This window comes from Bison bison, unplaced genomic scaffold (genome assembly GCF_000754665.1).
Source record: "Bison bison bison isolate TAMUID 2011002044 unplaced genomic scaffold, Bison_UMD1.0 scf7180017864223, whole genome shotgun sequence".
NCBI lineage: Eukaryota > Metazoa > Chordata > Mammalia > Artiodactyla > Bovidae > Bison > Bison bison.
In genome coordinates this window covers 582,884-605,093 of record NW_011494795.1, presented here as the reverse complement: position 1 = coordinate 605,093, position 22,210 = coordinate 582,884, and the positions used below count along the sequence as shown (strand labels likewise).

The 22,210-nt window shown below is 49.7% G+C and overlaps 1 pseudogene; it reads left to right on the top strand.

Moving 5' to 3' along the window:
- The first annotated feature begins 7,905 nt into the window (after positions 1–7,905).
- The window catches only part of LOC104992785, a 45,384-nt pseudogene continuing 31,079 nt past the window's right edge, over positions 7,906–22,210 (top strand).

Here is a 22,210-nt window from a genome sequence, read left to right as displayed (position 1 = left end):
TCCCCTTCCTCTCCTGGATGTCTGGCGCTGTCCTCAAAGGCTCTACCCAGAGAAGCTCCACTTTCATCGTTCACAAGCCAGACTTCTGCACAAAGGTCTGCCCTTTAGAGAAGCCCTACTGCTAGAGAGATGAAAATCAACCCCGTCCCGTCCCATGAACAGACTCTGAAGAGCAGTAGGTGGGAGGGAAGGGCACCTCCGCGGCAGCATCGCAGACAGCCCTGCAGGGAGGAGTCTCAGCCAAGATCTGATTTTTACCTTTGGGGAAACTGAGGCCCTGCTCAGGAGAAGTGAGGTTCATCCTCAGGTGTGCAGTATTCAGGCTGAGCGAGTGCTGGTAAAAGACCACTTGCCAATATGAGTCTTCATTGTGGGATTCCAGTTTTCAGAATACAGGGACATGCTCTAGGGATCAGATGGTAATAGAAAACATATGCAAGACATTACTATGTGCTAAATAAAAGGTTCTTTGGGTCTTAAGTAGTTGGTTCCCAGGCCCAAATCTAGAGAGAAAATTGGGAAATTAGCTCTGTCTTAAGTGGGTTCCTTTTTCCTTTAGGAGTGGATTCAGGGATTTCCCTGGTGGTCCAGAGATGAAGGCTGTACGCTTCCAGTGTAGGGGGCCTGGGTTCAATCCCTGGTCGGGGAGCTAAGATCACACATGGTACACATGGTGTGGCCAAAAAATAAATAAATAAGAGTGAATCGAGGCATCAACCCTAAATGTAAAAGTTCAAACTGTACCACTCTTAGAAGAAAATGCTGGACAAATCTTCATGACCTTGAGTTTGGCAGTGGGTTCTTAAATATGAAACCAAAAGCACAGGGTGGCAAAATTAAAAAAAAAAAAAAAACCAGATAAGTTGGACTGCATTAAAATTAACTTTTTGGGGGGTGGGGGAAGGAAAGATTGGGAGTTTGGGATTAACATATACAAACTAGTAAATATATTAATAGGATGATAAACTACAAGATCCTATTGGATAGGGCTTCCCGGATAGCTCAGTTAGTAAAGAATCCGCCTGCAATGCAAGAGACCCCGGTTCAATTCCTGGGTCGGGACGATCTGCTGAAAAAGGGACAGGCTACCCACTCCAGTATTCTTGGGCTTCCCTTGTGGCTCATATGGTAAAGAATCCGCCCGCAATGCGGGAGACCTGGGTTCAATCCCTGGGTTGGGAAGATCCCCTGGAGAAGGGAAAGGCTACCCACTCCAGTATTGTGGCCTGGAGAATTCCACGGACTGTATGGTCCATGGGGTCACACAGAGTCAGACACAACCGAGAGACTTTTACTTCCCTCACTGTATAGCACAGTGAGCTATACTCAATATACTGTGATAAGCCATATGAAAAAGAACACGAAAAGGAATATACATGTATAACTGAGTCATTTTGCTGGACAGCGGAAATGAACGCAATGTCGTAAATCAACTACACTGCAAAAAAATTTAAGATAGATAAAGAAGAAAAAATAAATAAAATTAACTTTTGTGCATCAAAGGACATTATCAAAAACTGAAAAAGCCCACAGAATGGGAGAAAATATTTGTAAATCATATATCTGATAAGGGTCCAGTATCTAAAATATATAAAGAACACTTCCAGCTCAACAACAGAAAGACAAACCAATTTAAAAATGGGCAAAGGACTTGACATTTTTCCAAAGATATGCAAGTGACCAACGAGCACATGAAAAGATGCTCAACATCATCAGGCATCAGTTCAGTTCATTCACTCAGTCGTGTCCGACTCTTTGCAACCCATGAATCACAGCACGCCTGGCCTCCCTGTCCATCACCATCTCCCAGAGTTCACTCAAACTCACGTCCATCGAGTCAGTGATGCCATCCAGCCATCTCATCCTCTGTCGTCCCCTTCTCCTCCTGCCCCCAATCCCTCCCAGCATCAGAGTCTTTTCCAATGAGTCAACTCTTCGCATGAGGTGGCCAAAGTACTGGAGTTTCAGCTTTAGCATCATTCTTTCCAAAGAACACTCAGGACTGATCTTTAGAATGGACTGATTGGATCTCCTTGGGGAGTCTAAATAAAAACCAGAATGAGATACCACTTCCCACCCACTAGGATGTCCATAGTTTTTATTTTTGTTTTTAAGGAAAATAACAAATGTTAGTGATGGATGTGTATTAGCTGCTCAGTCATGTCCGACTCTTTGTGACCCCATGGACTGTAGCCCACCAGGCTCCTCTGTCCTTGAAATTCTCCAGGCAAGAATACTGGAATGGGTTGCCATTTCCTTCTCTAGGGGATCTTCCTGACCCAGGGATTGAACCCTGGTCTCCTGCATTGCAGGCAGATTCTTTACCACCTGAGCTACCAGGGAAGCCCAAATGTTAGGGAGGATGTGGAGAAATTGGAACCCTTGTGAACTGCTGGTGAGAAGGTGAAATGATTTAGCCTCCTGTGGAAATAGTTTGGGGATTCCTCAAAAAACTAAACATAGAATTACCAAATGGCCTAGCAATTCCATTCCTAAGGAAATATCCAAAAGAATGGAAAACAAACACAGGCACACGTTTGTTCAGAGCAGCACAATGCACAGCAGTCAAAAGGTGGAAACAAGGGACTCCCTGGTAGACCAGGGGTTACGAATCTGCCTTGCAATGCAGGAGACATGAGTTCAATTCCTGGTCAGGGAACTAAGATCTCCCAAGCTGCGGCGCAGTTGAGAGCCCCACACACCACAACCAGAGAGCCTGGGGGGCCACAGTGGAAGATCCCGCGTGATGCAACGAGGATCCCATGTGCCCCAACACAGAACTGACACAAACAAAAAAATAAATAAAATAAAATAAAGGTGGGAACAACCCAGATATCCATCAGTGGATGAACAGATAAAGAAACTGTGGTCCAACAAAGAGAAAGAGGATTATTCAGCCCTAAAAAGGAGTGAAGTGCTGATACATTCAACAGTGTAGATGAACTTTGAAACCGTTATGCTAAATGAAAGAAGCCAGGCACAAAAGTCATTGTATGCCGTCGTATGGTTTTACTTCTAAAATTCTTAGAAAAGCTAAAACCATAAAGACAGAGAGCAGACTGGTGACTGCCTAGGGCTGGGTGAGAAACTGTTTGATGGTTTGTGGATTTCCTTTTGAGTTAATGAAAATGTTTTCAAACTGTTAATAGATAGAGGTGGTAAGCAGCTACAGAACACTGAGAATATACTAAATGCCACTGAGTTAGTTACTTAATATGGTTAATTTTATGTTACATTAAATTCTTTATCAATTAAAAGAATAGTGAATTAGGGATCAGAGGGTGGAGATGGGGTGATTGCAGAAGGAAGTTCCCTGGGCAAGTTTCTCCCTCCAGACCCAGAGGCTGTCTCTGGGCTTGAGAAAGTCACAAAGGACTCCTGCTGTGTTTAGTGGCTCTGACTCTTTGCGACCCCAGGCTCCTTTGTCCATGGGGATTCTCCAGGCAAGAATACTGGAGTGGGTTGCCGTGCCCTCCTCTAGGGGATCTTCTCAACCCAGGGATCAAACCCAGGTTTCCTGCATTGCAGGCGGATTCTTTACGATCTGAGCCATCAGAGAAGGACTCTTAAGGTCCTTCCATCCTCTTTTATGGATGGAAAAGACAAGCCCTGAGAAGACAGGGACTTGCTCAAGGCCTGGAGAACAAGGAAAACCACAGAAGAATTAGAGGTCAAGATTCAGAACTCAAAGCTGCCATTGTACCATGGTGCCCCATGGGCTCTGCTGGCCATGGTGGGCTGGAGGGGGCCCACAGCCATGATCAGATGAGGGAAGTCCAAGCTCACACTTCTGGCCTGAGCATATGAAAGGGACAGAGTCATCAACCAGCTTTTATCCAGGCTTATCCATGCCTAGGGCCTTGAATGAGCCCACCCATGTCTTCTTCCTTGAGCGTAAGCCCCCTGCATGGTGCAATTACAGTTTTAAGAGGAAAACTCATTAGCCAGCTCTTTGATTTCTGCCCACAGCCTACACCCCTGGGCTGGGGTCATCAGTTTTCCCACAAGGGCATTGGGAGGAAGGCAAATGTCCTAGCAGCAGGGCATTCACTGATCCCCGCAGAGGGACCTGGGAGCATCCAGTCAAGCCCTGGAAGGGGAGGCCTACTGAGCCCACTGGAGCCCTGGAGGGGTTGTTTTCTTCTTTTTTAAGTTTTGCTGGCTCAGACGGGCTGGGCAGGTATAAAAGGGAAAGGCCAGCCTCTGGGGGGACCCAATCTCTTCCAGTGTGACCTCAGGTGAGTACCACAGAGGGGGCTGGGAGAGGTGGGGAATGGGGAGGGGGTGCCATGGAGAAGCCACCCAAGGAAAGGAGATGTAACAATGAGAGATTCACAAGGGGGAGCAGAGAGGAGGCATTTCTTGAGGGGCTGCAGAGTGGGCACGTCACTCAATGCTCCCGGGGCTCTGGACCTAGGGGACAGGAGAGAGCTGCCTCGTTCCACAGCGAGACAGAAACAGAGGGGCTTGAACCCAGATCAGCCCCACTCCACTGCACCATCCGGCTCCCACCAGGGGATGGCAGGGATGTTGGACTTGAGCTGGGTTCAATCCCCGCCACCCACTTCCCACACTCTGCAATGCATCTCTCCTCCTCTTAAGACACTTTAAGCATTTGCATCCCATGCACTGATTTTTTTCTCTGTTTTGTGGTTTGTGGTTTTGAAAACTGGATCTTGTTATCAAAGATGCCTGGGAAAAGCAGTTGTCTGGGAGGCAGGGAGCAGGAGTTGTTTACATGCAGGGAGCCCTGGAAGATGCGGTCACAACTGAGCAGGAGGCTGGTGGCTCCTGAGAGGGGTGGTTCCTGGTGTCAGAGGCCTGCATGGCCCTCAGGGTTCCCGGTCCCAGGGATCTGTGCCCCAGGCCACCAGGCCAGGACAAGGGCCACCTGTGGTTTGTGGCAAAACCACCATTAAAAAAAAAAAAAAATACAAGCAACTTAATTGGAATAAACAAAGGAGAATTTCTGGCCCCTCCTCCCCAATTAGGACGATTGAAAAGGAACCCAGCACAGAGACAGGAGAAGTTGTTCTGTTTTCAAGACAAATCTAATGCATTTTAAAAATCTGACCTTGTGGATACTCACATTTTCTTTTCATGTGGATTTTGGTCTCATCTCCCTGGTGACTTCCATCTATGTCAATCAGAACCACTAAAATGAGACCTCAGAAAGGCAGTGCGATCATCCCGCCAGGGACAGCAAATGGCAAGAGAAAGTTTATGAAGAGACAGCGTCTCTTCCAGAAACGGGGTGGGGGACGCCCAGCGAGGCCACTGAGCTGCCCAGGGTGACTGTGGCAGAGCTGAGAGCCTGGTCTCCTAGATGCTGGAGGAAGACAGTCCAAAGCTACCAGGGACCTCCCAGCCCCATGCTCTCCACCAGAGATGGGACTCCGGGGGGATCGGGTAGGGTTCATACCCTGGGCTTGGGGGTCTTCAGCAGGAGAACAATTGCATCATGATGTTCACCACCTTTACCCGAAATGTAGCATCTCCCCCCGCTTTTTAACACAGGTGACAAATCACAGTCGTATTAGCAGTACCTGTGACTTTGTCCGCAAAGGAAATCACCAGTATTTTCATATATCACAGTTATTGCAGAGAGCTCAAAAGATTAATTCTCACGGCTGCTTTAAAATGAAAGTTACTAGACCTGCTGCTGTTGTAGCCACACATTCCGGGAAACAAACTCACTCAGACGGACAATGCAGATAGTGGAGTGCAGTTTATTACACCGGCGGGCCCAAGGCAGAGTCTCCTCTTAGCCAAGGACCCCAACCAGTTTTTGTGAAAGTCTTATATACCCTAAGTGTATAAGGTTCCCTGAAACTAGTCTGAACAAAGGAAAAAGAAAGATACAATCAAAGTTAACCCATGATCATATGCCTTAAGCCTAGGTAGTTAACAGTGGAGGAGTAATTATCAATAGGCCTGTGGTCATACCCCAATAAGCATAATACAATGTATGATTCTATTCGGTTACACAGATAATTAGGGTATTCTTTAGGCAACGGAGATCCCCGGGGCTCTTCCTTCTGGGGGCCAGATGTTCCAGTTGGTATGTCCTTTCCATAGATATTGGGCATATAGCTCAAAGCCCACAGGCCGGTCCAAGATAGAGTCCTGCTTTCGAGATGGAGCCTGTTCTGTTTCCTCCTTCACCGTTAGATCGTGTTACCAGATACCTTCATAAAGAAGTGCGTGTATTGCCGTATCATGCATGTTTAATACTGTGTTCATTACATGTCGATGTCATTTGTTTCCTTGGTGATCTTATTCATTTTATTACCTGAATTTAAAGTTTTGTCCAATGAGAGCACAGACATCGCCAGATGGACAAAGAAGTCAGTGGTCCACAAAGGCACAGGACCCCTGATACCCCTTCTCTCATTCTCATTTTCTGTGAAATGGACCAGCTTAAGGGTTGGAGAACCCAGGCTTCGGTCAGAACTCTCTAACCTGGACACCACACTGAGGTGAGAAGAGGAGAACGCGTCTGGCTTTGCCTCCATCACTTTCCTATTCCGACTCGGCCTCTTTTGGAAAACTGGCAGGGAATGCTGGAGCTCCCCCAAGGATACTTCAGTGCAGTAGGAGGCCCAGGAGCACCACTGTGAGAGCCTCCGTCTCCAGCTTAAAGGTGACGGCTGTCCCCTTGGCTTGAGAACAGCACTTCTGGCAAAGGGGCTCAGAACCACCTGCTCCCCCAACCTTCCAGTAGGTCCTTCACCCTCAAGACAGACTGGGATGCCCCTGACTTCTCTCTGCTACTAAAAGTCCCCGGTCCTCTGCCTTCCTGAGAGACTGTCTGCATTTGGAAACCAAGAGGCCCAGCCTTGACTCCCGGCTGGCCTCATCTTTTTTTTTTTTTTTTGGCCTCATCTTAAGAGAGAGAATCACTGAGCCGGGGTGATTATTCAGCACCAGGGACTCACTTAGCATCTGACAAAGCCTGTGGCCCTCTGCTCAGGTTAGTGTTTTTAAATGCACAAAATAAACTATGCAGGGTCACAAAGGAAACCAGGGGTATTAAAATTCAGTTATCAAAATATTTTCAAAAATCAGTTTTTGATATAGCATTTCAAAGTAGACTTTACTGTTAGTAGATTTAAATAATAACTTCTAAGTGAGGGTCTCATGAGACCATCATTTTGAAGCTGAGATGAGTGTAAGTCGTATTTAGAGATGCCTGCAGCCATGCTACCGTGAAAGGAGAATAGTGGGATTTCTGTTGGGGACAGGCCACAGTAGAGCAGGACTGTGGTGGCTTGTGGCCTCTGCTCAGACCTTACGGGAAAATGAAAACCAAATGGTAATTGTTTTCTCGTCCCATTTCATGGTTAAAAGTCCATGCTTTAACCTCTCTTGGTCTTTATCTTCTCCTCCATAACATCAAATCCCTGAACCCTACCTCACAGCCTTAGTGTGGGGGCATATGGAACCACAGACGCAGAAGCATTGTGTGGTGGCTGGGGGTACACAACTCTGAGGAGCTATCAGTTTATTTGTTATTCTCAGTGGTATGTGTGTGCTTAGTCACTCAATCGTGCTGGACTCTTTGCAACCCAGTGGACTGTAGCCCACCAGGTCCTCTGTTCATGGGGTTTTCCCAGCAAGAATACTGGAGTGGGTGGCCACTTCCTACTCCAGGGGTTCTTCCTGACCCTCGCCTCTTGCATCTCCTGCATTGGCAGGTGGATTCTTTACCACTAGCACCACCTTGGAAGCCATTATTCTTAGTTATTAAGACCTAATAGCACCAAGACAATGAAAGTGGCATGAGAGAAGCAGCCCCAGCCTGTACTACAGTCTTGGCAAACCATCCTGTTTTTGCTCCGGCACCCAGGGAAGCCCTGGCTCCCACCAGTGGCTCCTTCCTGCTCCTCCCTCAGCTTAGCCACGATGCCCGGTGCACACAAAGGTGAATGTGGGGCTAATGTGGACCAGATGCCCTTCCTGGCACCTCCCGATAAGGGGAGGATCGAAGGCATGAACAAGCCCTATGACATCAAGAGGTCCTGCTGGGTCAAGGATGAGAAGGAGGGCTTCATCTCTGGGGAGAACCAGTCTGAACATGGTGACCAAGTCACCATGAAGACGATCACCAACAAGCTGGGTGGGAAATGATCCTCAGGATGAAACTGAGCTTGAGTCCTGGACCCCCAGGACTCAAGAGGCACCGTGGCCAGAAAAGCTGATGCCTCTGAGTCCCCTGTGCTGGGTTCAAGTGCAGACTCAATGACACTCAACCTGTGGGGCCCTAAGCAAAACGCTTTCCCTCTCTGACCTTTGGTTTTCTCACAGTAGAGATTCCAATGTGATATGACATGAGAGTATTTTGTATGCTCTGTAAAACAGTGAATGTGTGCAAGAGATCGTGACGAGAGTTGTGTGTGTGTGTGCGTGCGCTCAGTGGTTTCAGTCGTGTCCAACTGACTCTTTGTGACCCCATGGACTGTAGCCCACCAGGCTCCTCTGCCCATGGGATTCTCCAAGCAAGAATACTGAGTGGGTTGCCATGTCTTCCTCCAGGGGATCTTCCTGGCCCAGAGATCAAACTTGCATCTCCTACAGCTCCTGCATTTGCAGGCAGACTTTTTACCACTTAAGCCACCTGGGAAGCCCATCATGAGAGTTACTTATCTTTAAAGCCCCAGACAGCTCTCACGTGGAATCAATTTTCTAAGAGTGAGGAGGAGCATCCCATCAAGAGTGAGAAGGAGCATCACATCCATCAGGAAATTGTGCTATGTGCCCATGATGGTGTGAGGGCTGTGAGACAGGACCTGGAATACCCTGGGCAACCCAGGTGAGCTCTCCAGTGTCATGAGCTACAGATGGTGGCACTGAGCCCATTGCTGCGTGGTGGTGCTGAGCTGGGGCTGCCTTGTCCTGGCTTGTAAGGATCCAACTCTAAACATTCAGGGGCTTTGCAGGTGGTCGTTAAACCTTTGGCATCCTGGTGTCAGCCACGGTGGAAATGACAAAGGGTGCAAATCATGGATTTTCCCCCCCGTATAGCTGGTTTACTACCACAGCTCTCTGTGTTGGTCCACACTCTGTCCAGCTACAAGGATTGACTTCAGAGAGTGGCTAGAAAATCTGGTTTAGGAGACCCCTCACCTGGAGCAAACTCCTGGGGGAGGCACTGGATATTTTGCTTAATGCTTTTAATAACCTTATGGTAGTAGGATGTATGAACCCTGTTTTGCAGAAGATTAAAGAGATTTTAGGTTACTTGCCTACAGCTACAAAGACAGTGAATGATGAATTCAGATTCAAAGCTTGCTGCATCTGGACTCACAGAGAACAAACTTAGGGTTGCCAGGTACAGGAGTCGGGGGAAGAGACAGGGAGTTTGGGATCGACATGTCCACTCTGCTGTGTTTAAAACAGATGACAAAAAGGTAGGTCCTCCTATACAGCACAGGGAACTCTGCTCAATGTTACGTGGCAGCCTGGATGGGAGTGGAGTTTAGGGAAGAATGGATACATGTATATGTGTGGCTGAGTCCTTTTGCTGTCCCTTGAAACTATCACAGTATTGTTAATTGGCTATACTCCAATATAAAATTAAAAGTTAAAAAAAAATAAAACTGATAAATCTAGGGGAAAAAAATACCCCAGAGCTTACTGTATCTGGCTCCAACGTCCATGCCCCTTCTACAGCATCACCTCATTTTCCACGTGGACTGTGGGGGGTGGGGGGTGTATGGGATCAGTGCTTGGTTAATTTCAGGGATAAGGGGACAGAGACCTTCCATGATCAGAACTTGCGATATCTAAGCTTTATTCTGTGCCTCGCCCCTCTTTGATAGGAGTGGCCATAGGAAAACGAGGCTACAGCTAGGGTCCAGTGGGTTTGAATACGAAAGTCAAGATTAACGTGCAGGAGAAGCATCCTTCTCAGAAGGGCAGGACACTGCAGTGCTGCCAGGAATGATGGATGATGAGAGCGAAGCGCCAGAGGCCCCAGTTTGGGTACAGTTTAAGGACAACACAACTTCTGGGAGCATCTGTGGTAGACAGGCATACAGCAGGGTTTGGGACAGAAAAGATCGACTCATCTGGCTCTTAATGATAAAGCCACAGAACTCCATTTCTCTGCTGGGGCTGAAAGACAAGTGTTTGCCTGTGGGCGAGGCCCAGAGATCAGGAAACTACCAGAAATGGACCCTGAAAGAAATCTAGCTGGATTTACTGTGGGCGTGGTGACCATTACTGGGTGTATTTTCCAGAACCGTCAAGATTTCAAATTATCTGCCTGTTGAACTCATAAATTATTAAAAGTCCCAGAAATCCCAGTTGGTGTTTGAGCCTCACATCTCAGGCTTCAGGCAGTGGAAAGATATTTGTTTTCCCGATCACATGTCTCAAGCTTTGGCCCCAGTCGCTGCCACACAAGAGCTGGCGCTAGTTCACATTTATAGGGGAAAAGCTGGGGTGCAGAGTGGGGATGGGAATTTGTTGTGTTATTTTTACCCTAAAATATATATGGCTTATCGTTGTTGGGTTGTTTTGTTTTTGTTTTTGTTTTGTTTTTGGTCTTGTTTGCTAGCTTGCTTTCAATTTTATCCTTCAAGGTGGTTTACTGGGAGCAGGGGAATGTCTTTTTTTAATGGAAACGTTCATTGCTATTTAGAAACCACCACTAATTCTCAAGGCAGAGGGCAAGGGTCACATCTCTGCACAGGGTCCCTGGGATCAATGAGCAAGTTCAGCTACCAGAATGGACTTGGCTGAAAGAGAAGCACTGGTCAGAGATGGTCTGAATATAGGGAGGGAACATCAAGGTCTTTTTACTTGATGCCGCTTCAGCCCATATAATCCTCCCAGCAACCAGCCAAGGAAGCCATTGCCGTCCCTACTTCAGAGGGGAGGCACCTAGAGCTCAGAGGGCCGTGGATGTTCCTCCCCGTCCCACGTCGACGGGACATGGCTGCACCGGGAGTTGGACCCACTGATCCAGTTTTTTTCTTGAAGCCAGAGAGCGGGTGGTACTCTGCCCGATGCTGCCATGGTGTTGAGACAGTTCTATGTCCTGATGCGCGTGCTGTGTTTTGACCCTCAGACGCTCATCGTGAAGGAAGATGACATCCAGCAGATGAACCCTCCCAAATTCTACCAAACCAGCAACCTGGCGGACATGACCTTCCTGAATGAGGCCAGCATCCTGGACAATCTGCGTCAATGCTACGTCAACACGAGGATCTGTGTAAGTGTCAGGGCTGGAGGGAGAGGAGGGGGTGGCTGCGGTTCTTCGGCCTCTCTCCTCCCCAACAACCCACGTGTCTGCCTCTCTAGATGTCTTTACTAGAAAAGAAAGAGGCAATCTGGTAGGACTGGGTGAGCTGGGGCCCCACTTCAAGGTCAGGGGACTTCCCTTCCCTGGGTTTTGGTGACAGTCAAGAGAGCTGCCGCTTACTTCTTCCCCTTGCCCTACTTCAATACTGCTTCAGTTCCAGATTCAGACCTTCGGCAGCACCAGAGCTACAGGCGGTGCTGGAGGATCTCTGGAAAGCTCTTGGGGTCATCTGCTAGGGCCACAGGCTGGTGAGGCATCACTGGATTTCACTCTGGGAAAAGCCACATCCGCAGCCTGGCTGCGCCTTGAGCTTGGGCAGAGAATGTCCGTGTGGGCTCAAGGCCAAGCTCAGGGCCTGGGCTTGCTCAGAGCCCCTCTGCAGCTGAGCCCTCGCTCCCAAGGGTGGCCACACCATGACTCTGGGCTAAGGGACTGCAGGCTCTGTGGACAGTGGCCTGAGGTACCAGGGCAGGAGTCTCCTCTTAAATCCAACACCTCAGTTGAACCACTGACTGAAAACCTGGGGTAGGCAGGGCAGCCGCCCTCTCGTGTCCCTCCTGCGAGGGTGGTAGGGGCCTCTCCTCTTCATTCTGGCCCAAAAAGGGACAGAACTCGCTTCTGTTCTGCTCTCTCTGCCCCACCCCAACCCCCAGGACAGGGCTGGAGGGTAAGAGCGACTCCGTGGCTGGATCCCGGATGAGACACAGTGCGTCATCCTCTTACGTCTTTGCGTGGGTTCTCTGCCTCTTCTCTTTGCTCCTCTTTCTTTGGGTCGCTTTCTATTTAATAAGGTTCCTTTTTAAAATGCAATATAATGCAGCTCTGCTAAGGAAAAGCTGAGGGTGTGTATCCCCACTTGGAATACAAAATGGAAACTTTTCGAGTTGACATGAAAAGAGGCAGAGAGTGGAGACACAAGAGGTCAGTGTGAATGTCTGCCAGGAGAAGCTTGGGACCCATGAATTTGGCCATTTTCTGCCCTCACCTATTCTGCCCTCAAATAATTTCTTTCACTACTTCACTGGTTTTTCTGATTAAAAAAAAAAAAATGGAATGATTTCCTGAAAAAAATTGCCATAGGGTAAAAGAGTATCTTCTTAAGAGTAGACCAATCCCTGTTGCCCACCAGTTGGCAGATCGTGTCCATAAAGAACTCCATGAACTGTCATGGAAAACCTCTCCCATGAAGAAAATCCAAAAATCAAGATATAAAAGAGTATCATGTATCATTTCTATGTGAAATCTAAAATACGACAGAAATGAACATGTCTACAAAACAGAAGCCGACTCAGACGTAGAGAACAGACTTGTAGTTGCCAAAGGGGATGGGTGTGGGGCGGGACAGGGAAGGAGCAGGACTTGGGGATTAGCACATGCAAGCTCTTATCCATAGGACGGGTAAACAACACGTTCCTACCGGACAGTATAGATAACTATATTCAATATTCTGTGATACCCATAATGGAAAAGATGATGGAAAAGAATATATACGTATAACTGAATCACTTTGCCGTACAAAGTGCCATACAAAGTGCCGTACAAAGAAATGAACAGAATGTTTTAAATCAACCATACTTCAAAAAAACTTTTCCGTTAAAAAAATAAAAAATAATCTGTATCATAGAAAACAATTGTTTGCTTTAAGAACAAGGTGAGGGGACAAGAACGTATCTCTGGGTTTGTTTGTATACTATGAGGAAGGGATATTAGAAACCAACATGGTGCTTCCTTCTGGGAGGAGGGGGCAGGCGCTGAGCAGCTGGGGGACTTTTTGTTGCGTATTTGTCCATAGAAATGATTATGTTATCAAGTCAGATCCTGGGGTTGGCCAAAAAGATCGTTCTGGTTTTTCCGTAAGATGTTACCAAAAAAAACCCTAATGAAATTTTGGCCAACCCAATAATTAAACCAAAAGAAAATGAAACAGATACATATTAAAGAGAAGCCTGGTTTTGCCTACTGGGTAAAGACTCAAACATAGATTCTGCCCTCAGAGAGAGCATCACGGAATCTTTCCAGGACGGCAGGATGCTCCAGCCAGGATGCTCTCCGATGGGCCGGGGTCCAGAGGGAAGGGGGTGTCGGGAGAAGGGCCAGATAATCCTCTTCTTTTCCTCTCACCAGACCTACTCGGACTTGTTCTGCATGACACTCAGCCCCTACCGGTGGCTGCCCATCCACGGGGCCCACGTGGCCAACATGTACGAAGGCAAGAAGCGTGCACGGAGATGTCACCCCACCTCTTCTCCATCTCGGATAGCACCCACCACGACAGGCTCATGGGTGCGTGTGGGGGTGGGGATAGTACGGGGCCGCTGGGGCAGTCATGGCAGGGCTAGAAAAATCCCTTTGCCGCTGGAGCTCCAAATGCATAAGACCCCCATGCTACCCAGTCCCAACCTTGATCCCTCATCACCCACTGAAGATTTTTTTTAATATTGCTCAGTGAGTGCGCTTGCTAAGTACCAACCCTACCTCACATCCCGTCTCATTTAAGCATTACAAAAACATGGGAAACAAGCTAAATAATGTCCAGAACTCAAGTCAACCCTTAACCATTCCCTATGCCATCTTCACCATACAGTACAAAGTGATTTTTATTAATGTTACTATTTATGTTGCTTACGACTAGGCAGTTTCCTGAGATGGGGCTGGTAAATTCTTGGGCCCTTTGGCAAGGATGTGGGCTTCAGCGGCAGGTGTGTAGCCTCGGACCTGACGGGATCCTAGCTCTTCTTCGTCTGCCGGCCACTGCAGCCGTGCTGCAAGCCGGGCAGGATGCAGGGAGATGCAGGTGTCACGGCTAGGGTGTTGCCAAATGTTGAGTTTCTAAGTGTTTTCTAATTACATCTTCCTGTTGACAGGTCCCTCCCTACAGAGCGTGAAAATCAGTCTATGCTAATCACATAAGTGTCCCTCCTGCCTCTCAGTCTATAGACATGTAATTAGGTCTGTGTCTTACACATGTAATTAAGCCTTCTTAGAATTAATTGGGGGGACTTTGTATGGAAATCTGCAGTCTGCGAACGAGTGGGCTTAGCAGGGTAAGGCTGCTGCTGTTGCTGCTAAGTCGCTTCAGTTGTGTCTGACTCTGTGCGATCCCGTAGACGGCAGCCCACCAGGCTCCCCCATCCCTGGGATTCTCCAGGCAAGAACACTGGAGTGGGTTGCCATTTCCTTCTCCAATGCGTGCAAGTGAAAAGTGAAAGTGAAGTCGCTCAGTTGTGCCTGACTCTTAGCGACCCCGTGGACTGCAGCCCACCAGGCTCCTCCACCCATGAGATTCTCCAGGCAAGAGTACTGGAGTGGGGTGCCATTGCCTTCTCCAAGGGTAAGGCTGCATCTGCTAAACTGAGTCGGGGTGAGGGGTTTCGGGGCCCAAGTCCCCTCCTGCCCCACCCTGCCGGCCCTGATGGCTGGGACCTTTCATCACTTTGCCTCTCTGCAGCCACTCCCCTCTCTGCCCGTCACTTGTCTGCTCCCGCTCTCCACCCGCAGTGGAGAATCTGGTGCCGGCAAGACCGAGAACATGAAGAAAGTCATCCAGTACTTTGGCGACATTGGAGGAACTGGCAAACAGTCCTCGGATAGGAAGGTAGGGCCGTCTGGGGACACTTGGGGCCTAGGGTCCACACAGCAGAGCCCTGTGACCCTCACAGCTGCTCTCTGGGTTAGGGCCACTTTATAGATGAGGAGATGGTAGCTCAGAGATAAGCGACTTGGGCAGAGTCCCATAGAGAGAAGGTGGCTGCAGACCCGGATCTGACCCACTGGATGGACTCTGATGCTCCAGGCCACGTCTGCCCCTAGAAGTGCTGTGCCAGAGCCCCTTGTGCTTGGCAGGGGAAAGAGGGAACCGCCAGCTCCTGGTTACGCTGCTTCTGCAGGCCCTGGCAACCCCAGGGCTCAGGGAGCACTAGCTGGGCCAGTGGCAACTGTAAAAAGCCAACAGAGAGGAAAGGAAGACTTTGCAGGAGCACCAGGGGTGCCCAGGGAAGGGTTTCAAGGTTCACATAGGAGTCTCTCCACCAAGAGCAAAGGAAAGAAACAGCAGCTAAGAATCAAGGCCTGTCATCTGGCAGGGGTGCTCTGACAGGGACTGCAGGGGCACAGTCCTCAGGCGGTGGCCCTCCTCCCAGGTCCCCTCCAGTCCCGCTCTGCCCGCCTCCCCAAGGCCGTGCCCCTCCTGGGTTCCTGGCACATACACCACTGTCATTTGAAAGCCCTGGCTTCCCAGGCAGCAGCCGACAGGCCACCCCACCTAGTGTTTCTCTCTGGGTCAGGGGTCCCCGGAGGATCAAATCATCAGGCAACCCTGAGCTGGAGGCTCCAGAAACAACAGCTCCTCCTGCTTCGTCAGTGTGACGGCGGCAGGGTGGCCCCAGGGTGGCGGGACAGGCTTTACCACCCCGCCCCAGGGAGGAAACCAGGGCTGACTGACACTCACCAATGGGATGACCCAAGTCCCAGCATCTCCTTCCCAGAGACTGGTATCAGTCAGGAGCTTCCCCGGCAGTCCAGCGGTTAAGACTCCACACTGCCAATGCAGGGGACATAGGATCAATCCCTGGTCAGGGAGCTAAGACCACCCACGAGTCGTGTGGCACGGCCCAAAAATATTAATAAATAAAATGGTTCATAATAAATAATGCTTTAAAAAACAAACAAAAAGAGTCCAATTCAGTATTTAAATCCAGGGGCTTGAGTGCAGAGAAGTGGGCACACGGTGATGGAAGGACTAAGAAGTCAAAACAGGAACCCGGAGATCACAGCGGCTGGAGGCTGAACGCCCCCCCGCCCCACTGAGGGGCCCCGGGGCTGGCAGGATGCGGGAGAGGCGCTGTCCCCAGGGCCCTGGTGGCCCTGAAGCCTGTCTGGTGGGAGCTGGGTCGTGGATGGAGCTCAGTAGATCTGCTGCGCCTTTCCCTGCTGACCCCGTATGTCCTGCTGGGGCCTCTCACTGCCTGGGGAAGAGAGCTGGGCGGGGAGGAGGTGAGGACAGGTGATGGAGACACCGAGACTCCTGTTCCAGGAGAGTTTGTCCTTGACTGATCCGGCGTCTCTCCATAGGAGGCACGGTACAGCGCCCTCTATGTGTCACTTCAGTTGCTCAGTCGTGTCTGACTCTGTGACCCCATGGACTGCAGCACGCCAGGCCTCGCTGTCCATTGCCAACCCCCGGAGCTTACTCAAACTCGTGCCCATTGAGTCGGTGATGCCAACCAACCATCTCATCCTCTGTTGTCCCCTTTCTCCTTCTGCCTTCAATCTTTCCCAGCATCAAAGTCTTTTCTAATGAGTCAGTTCTTCGCATCAGGTGGCCAAAGTATTGGAGTTTCAGCTTCAGCATCAGTCCTTCCAATGAATATTCAGGACTAACAACTCCCACCACGCCTGCCTAAGGCGGAATTCCAGAGGGTTCTAGCCTCTCCTGCAGGGCACCCCTCTGCTCCATTAGATGCTCCAAAACTGCAGGCTACCCCCAGACCCTAGGTTTAGCTCCAAGACCTGTCCACTTCCTTCTCTGCCTGTCCAAGTGGGAAATCCACAACTCCATGTACAGCCACCTCTGGCCCAGTCACCTTTCTGCAGTGCCCTTAGAATTCGGGGGGTGGGGGGGAGCGGGTGGAGGGAGGGTCAATGAGTGACCGAAGCCAGTGAGTGACGGGGTGACAAGCTTGGTCTGGAGTGCCACACGTGCTCCTTCATGACCCTCCCCGCCCAGGGCAAGTTCATCCGATCCACTTCGGAACTCCAGGCAAGCTGGCAGGAGCTGACGTCGAGAGCTGTGAGTCAGGCTTTTTTCAGAGAGTTCTTGGGGGCAGGACCAGCTACCGTCATGGGGTGCAGCGCACAGTGAAAGCACGGGCTCCTTGTTCCAAAAGTACTGAGAATTTCCAAATAGCAGCAGAGGGACTCAAGCGTGGGGCCTTGCTGAGCACAGCCTGGATCACACGCGGGAGGTCAGCCCTACTCCCAGGCCCCCCTCCCTCAGGAGCCAGCCCCCTGCCCTGGCCATGGGTCTGGGGGAGAGGGAAGAGGACTCATGCCTGGACATGGCACTGGGCTTTATGGGGAGGGGAGCCCTGCACTCCAGGGAGAATGGGCTGAACTCATGGGCACATTGGCTTCTTCTTTTCCAGATCTCTTGGTGAAATCTCGTGTCATCTCACAGCAAGCAGATGAGAGGAGCTACTACATTTTCTACCACATTCTAACAGGAAGCCTGAGCTTGTCAGTAAAGATCTTCACGTCTCTCTCATTGTCTCTTAACTGCTTTTCCGCTATTTCCAATAATGAAAGAATCTCCTGTGTGTGGAGGGGTTCTGTGGTTCTACACAAATCTGTTTAGTTGAGAATTATGTGAAGAGGTTACAGGAAAGTTTCTCAAAGTTCTACTCACACCCACCTTCACAATAGCCTATGAGGCTTCACAGCATTGCTGGCCCATTTCACAGATGGGGCTTTGAGATGCTATGGTTGAGATACAGACCTAGGGTATAAGGTTTTAGATCCACTTGCCTTCTCCCCTGACTCCTTGTCTGGGTTTCCCAAGTGACTCAGTGGTAAAGAATCTGCCTGCCAATTCAGGAGACACAGAAAACGCAGGTTCAATCCCTGGGTTGGGAAGATCCCCTGGAAAAGCAAATGGCCAGCCCACTCCAGTATTTTTGCCTGGAAAATCCTATGGACAGAGGAGCCTGACAGGCTACAGTCCATGGGGTTGCAAAGAGTCAAACACGATTGAGCAACTGAGCATGCGTGCATGCCTTCCATATCTTGGTCAGACAGCAGCAGAGAGGTCAGCCCAGGACCACTGCACGTGGACATAGTCCTGTGAGCAGTTCAGCAAGCAGACTGCATTCATGCCCTCAGTGGGATGCCCTTGTGCAGGCAACAATCTACTCAACTGTCCATGGCAGACCTGCTCAGAATCTAAGGTCCAGAGAGAGATGAAGACTCGGTCTTCCACATACACACCTCTTTTCCCAGCCAGAGACAAGGGCATTGAATACCACCCCCTACCCACACACATGGGTTTTATTTGTGTTGGAAATGGTGTACTTTTTAATTAATATATGCCATTTTGAAATTGGAAGGTGTCACATAAAAACCAAACTTCTGGTTTCTCTGGAATAGCAGGACATCTGGTAGGCATGGCCTGCCCTGGCATGTGGCATGAGTCAGGGAAGTTGAGTGGTAGTGGGCCCTTCGGATGGAGCTCAAGCTCTCCTGTTTACCACACTCCCCACCAAGCCCTACTGCCTGCCTGACCCTGGAGCAGAGTGGCAGGCACCATTCATCTTCCTTCTTGGGCTGTAGTTTTTCTTAACAGTAGAGAGAAAAGGAAAGGACAATATGTCTCGCACCCATGTCTCTTCCAAAAGCAAAAAAGACAGAACAAGAGGGGCACATATTTGAAGAAAAATAGAAGCGAGTGTATTTCTTTGTAAAAGTGACAGCATCCCAGGCATACTATATGCAAGTGACTCCTACTGCCTGCTGCAGTCTTTGGGTTACCTTCTGCCTTTGAGCATGACCTGCTCTTTGCAGGAGAGAGAATGGAGAAAGAGGTGCATTCATTTATCCCAGAAACACCTACTAGTTATCTACCAGGTGCCAGGTCCTGGGCCAAGTGACAAAGGGCACAGCCACATTCCTGAGACCCTCCTGTCTCTCCAAAGTTCCTCACGTGCCTCATTCAAGTCCCTCGATGAGTCCAGGTGACCTCAAGGGGCACGGAGCACGTTGTATTCAGTTCTGTAACCGCCACAATGACACCATCATACCTGGCACAGGGGAGGCATTTAGAGATACAGGTTAAAAATGAAAAAGAATGGACTTCTCTGGCATTCCAGTGGTTACGACTTCGCCTCCCAACGCAGGGGGTGTGAGTTTGATCCCTGGTCAGGGAGCTAAGATCCTGTATGCCTCAGGGCCAAAAAGCCAAAACATAAAACAGAAGCAATATCATGACAAATTCAAAGGACTGAAAACTGGTCCACATCAAAAAAATTAAAACTAAAAAGAAGGAAACCACGCGTCACCAGCCCGCTAACCTGCTTTCTTGCAGAAAGCCTGCTGCTGGTCCCCAACCTGAAGGAGTACCACTGGGTGAGCCGGGGCATCACTGTGGTGGTAACATGGACGATGGGGAGGAACTGCAGATGTGAGTGGGTGGGCATAGCCAGCGAAAGACGGGGGAACTCTGGGGCCCTGCAGGCACTGCCATCTGAACTGGGTGGGGCAGGGTCAGAGGGGACACGAAGAGTTGCCAGGCAGCAGCCTGGGTTCTCCCGTGGAGATTGCTGGGGTTGCAGCCGGTGTTTTCCCCAAGCCTGTCGTAGAGAGCAGTGCTTCTCTGCAGAGTTGAACTGTTACTCGACAGGGACTTGCAGGGCGGTCTACTCCACATTCCTCCTCCTCCCCAGCCCAGCGAGATGTCACCTTCTAGTCCCACCAGTTCCCACAGCACCTCTCTCTCCTCCTCTGTGACGCTGAGCACCTGGGGCTTCCATTAGAATACTGTGTAACTCTCTCTTTTTTGACAAAAGAATCAAATCCTGATGCATTTTTGCCTTCCCTTTCTCTAAGGACCTAGCAAGGAGCCTGTACAGTAATAATGGTGGGGATTATAACACTATTTCCCATTTGTTCCTGTCACTGTGGTTTATCTTTGTGACCACCTGCTGCTTCTTCTGCTGCTGTTAAATTGCTTCAGTCGTGTCCGATTCTGTGCTACCCCATAGACGGCAGCCCACCAGGATGCCCTGTCCCTGGGATTCTCCAGGCAAGAATACTGGAGTGGGTTGCCATTTCCTTCTCCAATGCATGAAAGTGAAAAATGAAAGTGAAGTCACTCAGTCATGTCCGACCCTTAGCCACCCCATGGGCTGCAGCCTTCCAGGCTCCTCCATCCATGGGATTTTCCAGGCAAGAGTACGGGAGTGGGGTGCCATTGCCTTCTCCGTTATGACCACCTACAGGCCCCATTTTGCAGATGACTTCACTGAGGCCAGAAGGTTAAATGAATACAAGGAGTGCCTTGCAGAGCATCTGGCCTGGGCTCCTTGGAGGAAAGACTCACCCTGGTCAGGGTCTGTCTGGCCCATTGGTGCCACCTCTGGCACCAAATGGTGGCCTCCACTCTGAGGAACAGGAAGCCAGGAGCTCCTTGGTGTTCCTCCCCTGGGAGCCTTGCAGAAAGCCTTTGATGTGCTGGGTTTCAGTGCCAAGAAGATCGGCGTGTATAAGCTGAATGGGGGGCATCATGCACTTCGGCAACGTGAAGTTCAGGCAGAAGGCCAGAGAGAGCAGGCCGAGGTGGGCACCAGAGAGGATAGGCGCAGGGCGGGGGCTGTGCGGGGAGGGGGTGGCCAGCAGTGGGGGCAGGGGAGGCTCAGGACTCTCCAGGCTTCCTGCACATGTCAGAGACCCTCGGTAAACTAAGGATGCTCCTTTAATACCAGACATCAAGAGTCGCAAAAGGCGTGACAGTCAGAGACATAATTTTGGTTTCTATATCACCCTGCCACGTGACCTTGAGCGAGCGAGTGTGGAAACTGTTATCAGACTTCTGTTTTCTTTCTTTCCCCAATATTCCTAAATTTTTTAAATCAAAATATAGGTGATGTACAATATTATATGTTACAAGTGTACACTATAGTGATTCACAATTTTTACACATTATACTCCATTTATAGTTATTATAAAATATTGGCTATATTTTTTCTGTGCTGTACAATAGATCCTTGTAGCTTATTGTATACCTAATAGCTTGTTCCTCTTACTCCGCTACTCCATCTTGCCCCTACCCATTCCCTCTCCACACTGGTAGCCACTAGTTCGTTCTCTGCATCTGCGAGTCTGCTTCTTTTAGGTTATACTCACTAGTTTGTTATATTAGATTTCACATACAAGTGGTCTTTAGCTGTCTGACTTATTGCACTGACCATAATGACCTTCCAGTCCTGCCAAACTGCTGCAGATGGTGAATTTTCGTTCTTTTTCATGGCTGCATACCATTCCGTTGTATATCTCTGGCACAGACAGCTTCAGACCCCAGTTTTCTCAATGGCAACATGGGCGGTCTCCCCCTCTCTCCCCATAACCCCTTCTCTAAACACAATAGACAGGGGCTATGGTTCTCCAGGGCAGGGCACCATCTTTCACTCCCCTGCTTTTTCTTTCCCTGCTCAGTGGCTGACAAAGTTGCCCACCTCATGGGTCTCAACTTCAGGGAGCTCCAGAAGGGCATCACCAGGCCGCAGGTCAAAGTAAGCAACAAGTTTGTGCAGGAGGGCCAGAACATGGAGCAGGGCCAGAACCCCATCGGGGCCCTGGGCAAGACCGTGTACGACAAGATGTTCAAGTGGCTGGTGGTCAGGATCAACAAGACCTTGGATGCCAAGATGCAGAGGGAGTTCTGCACTGGGGCACTAGACGCTGCCGGCTTCGAGATCTTTGAGGGGTATCTGGCCTCACTTTGCCGTAGCCACCCTCCTTTGATAAGAACCTTTTCACCAGGGTTCTCTCGCTTCTCACCTTTGACCTGGGGCCAGCCAATCTCAGTCTGCTCCTGGCCTCCAGCTTCTGGCCTCCAGAAAGTTCCATCTTCATGTTTTGGCGCCAAGTCACAACAGGTAGAATGAGCGGTGCGCTGGCTGGAGCTGGCCTGTCCCAGCTCACCAGAGCTGACTGGGGGAATTTTCAGGAATTCTGAGAGCCGGTCAACACCCTGTTGCTGACATGTCCATGGCGCATTTACATGGCCAACACTACAAACCAGGAGCTTTTTTTTGAGAGAGAGAGCTGATTTATCAGCACAGTACTGGTGGTCCCTGTTTCTTGCCCAGACAAATGAGACTCAGGTCTCATCACAAGACGAGTGCTGTGCATCAG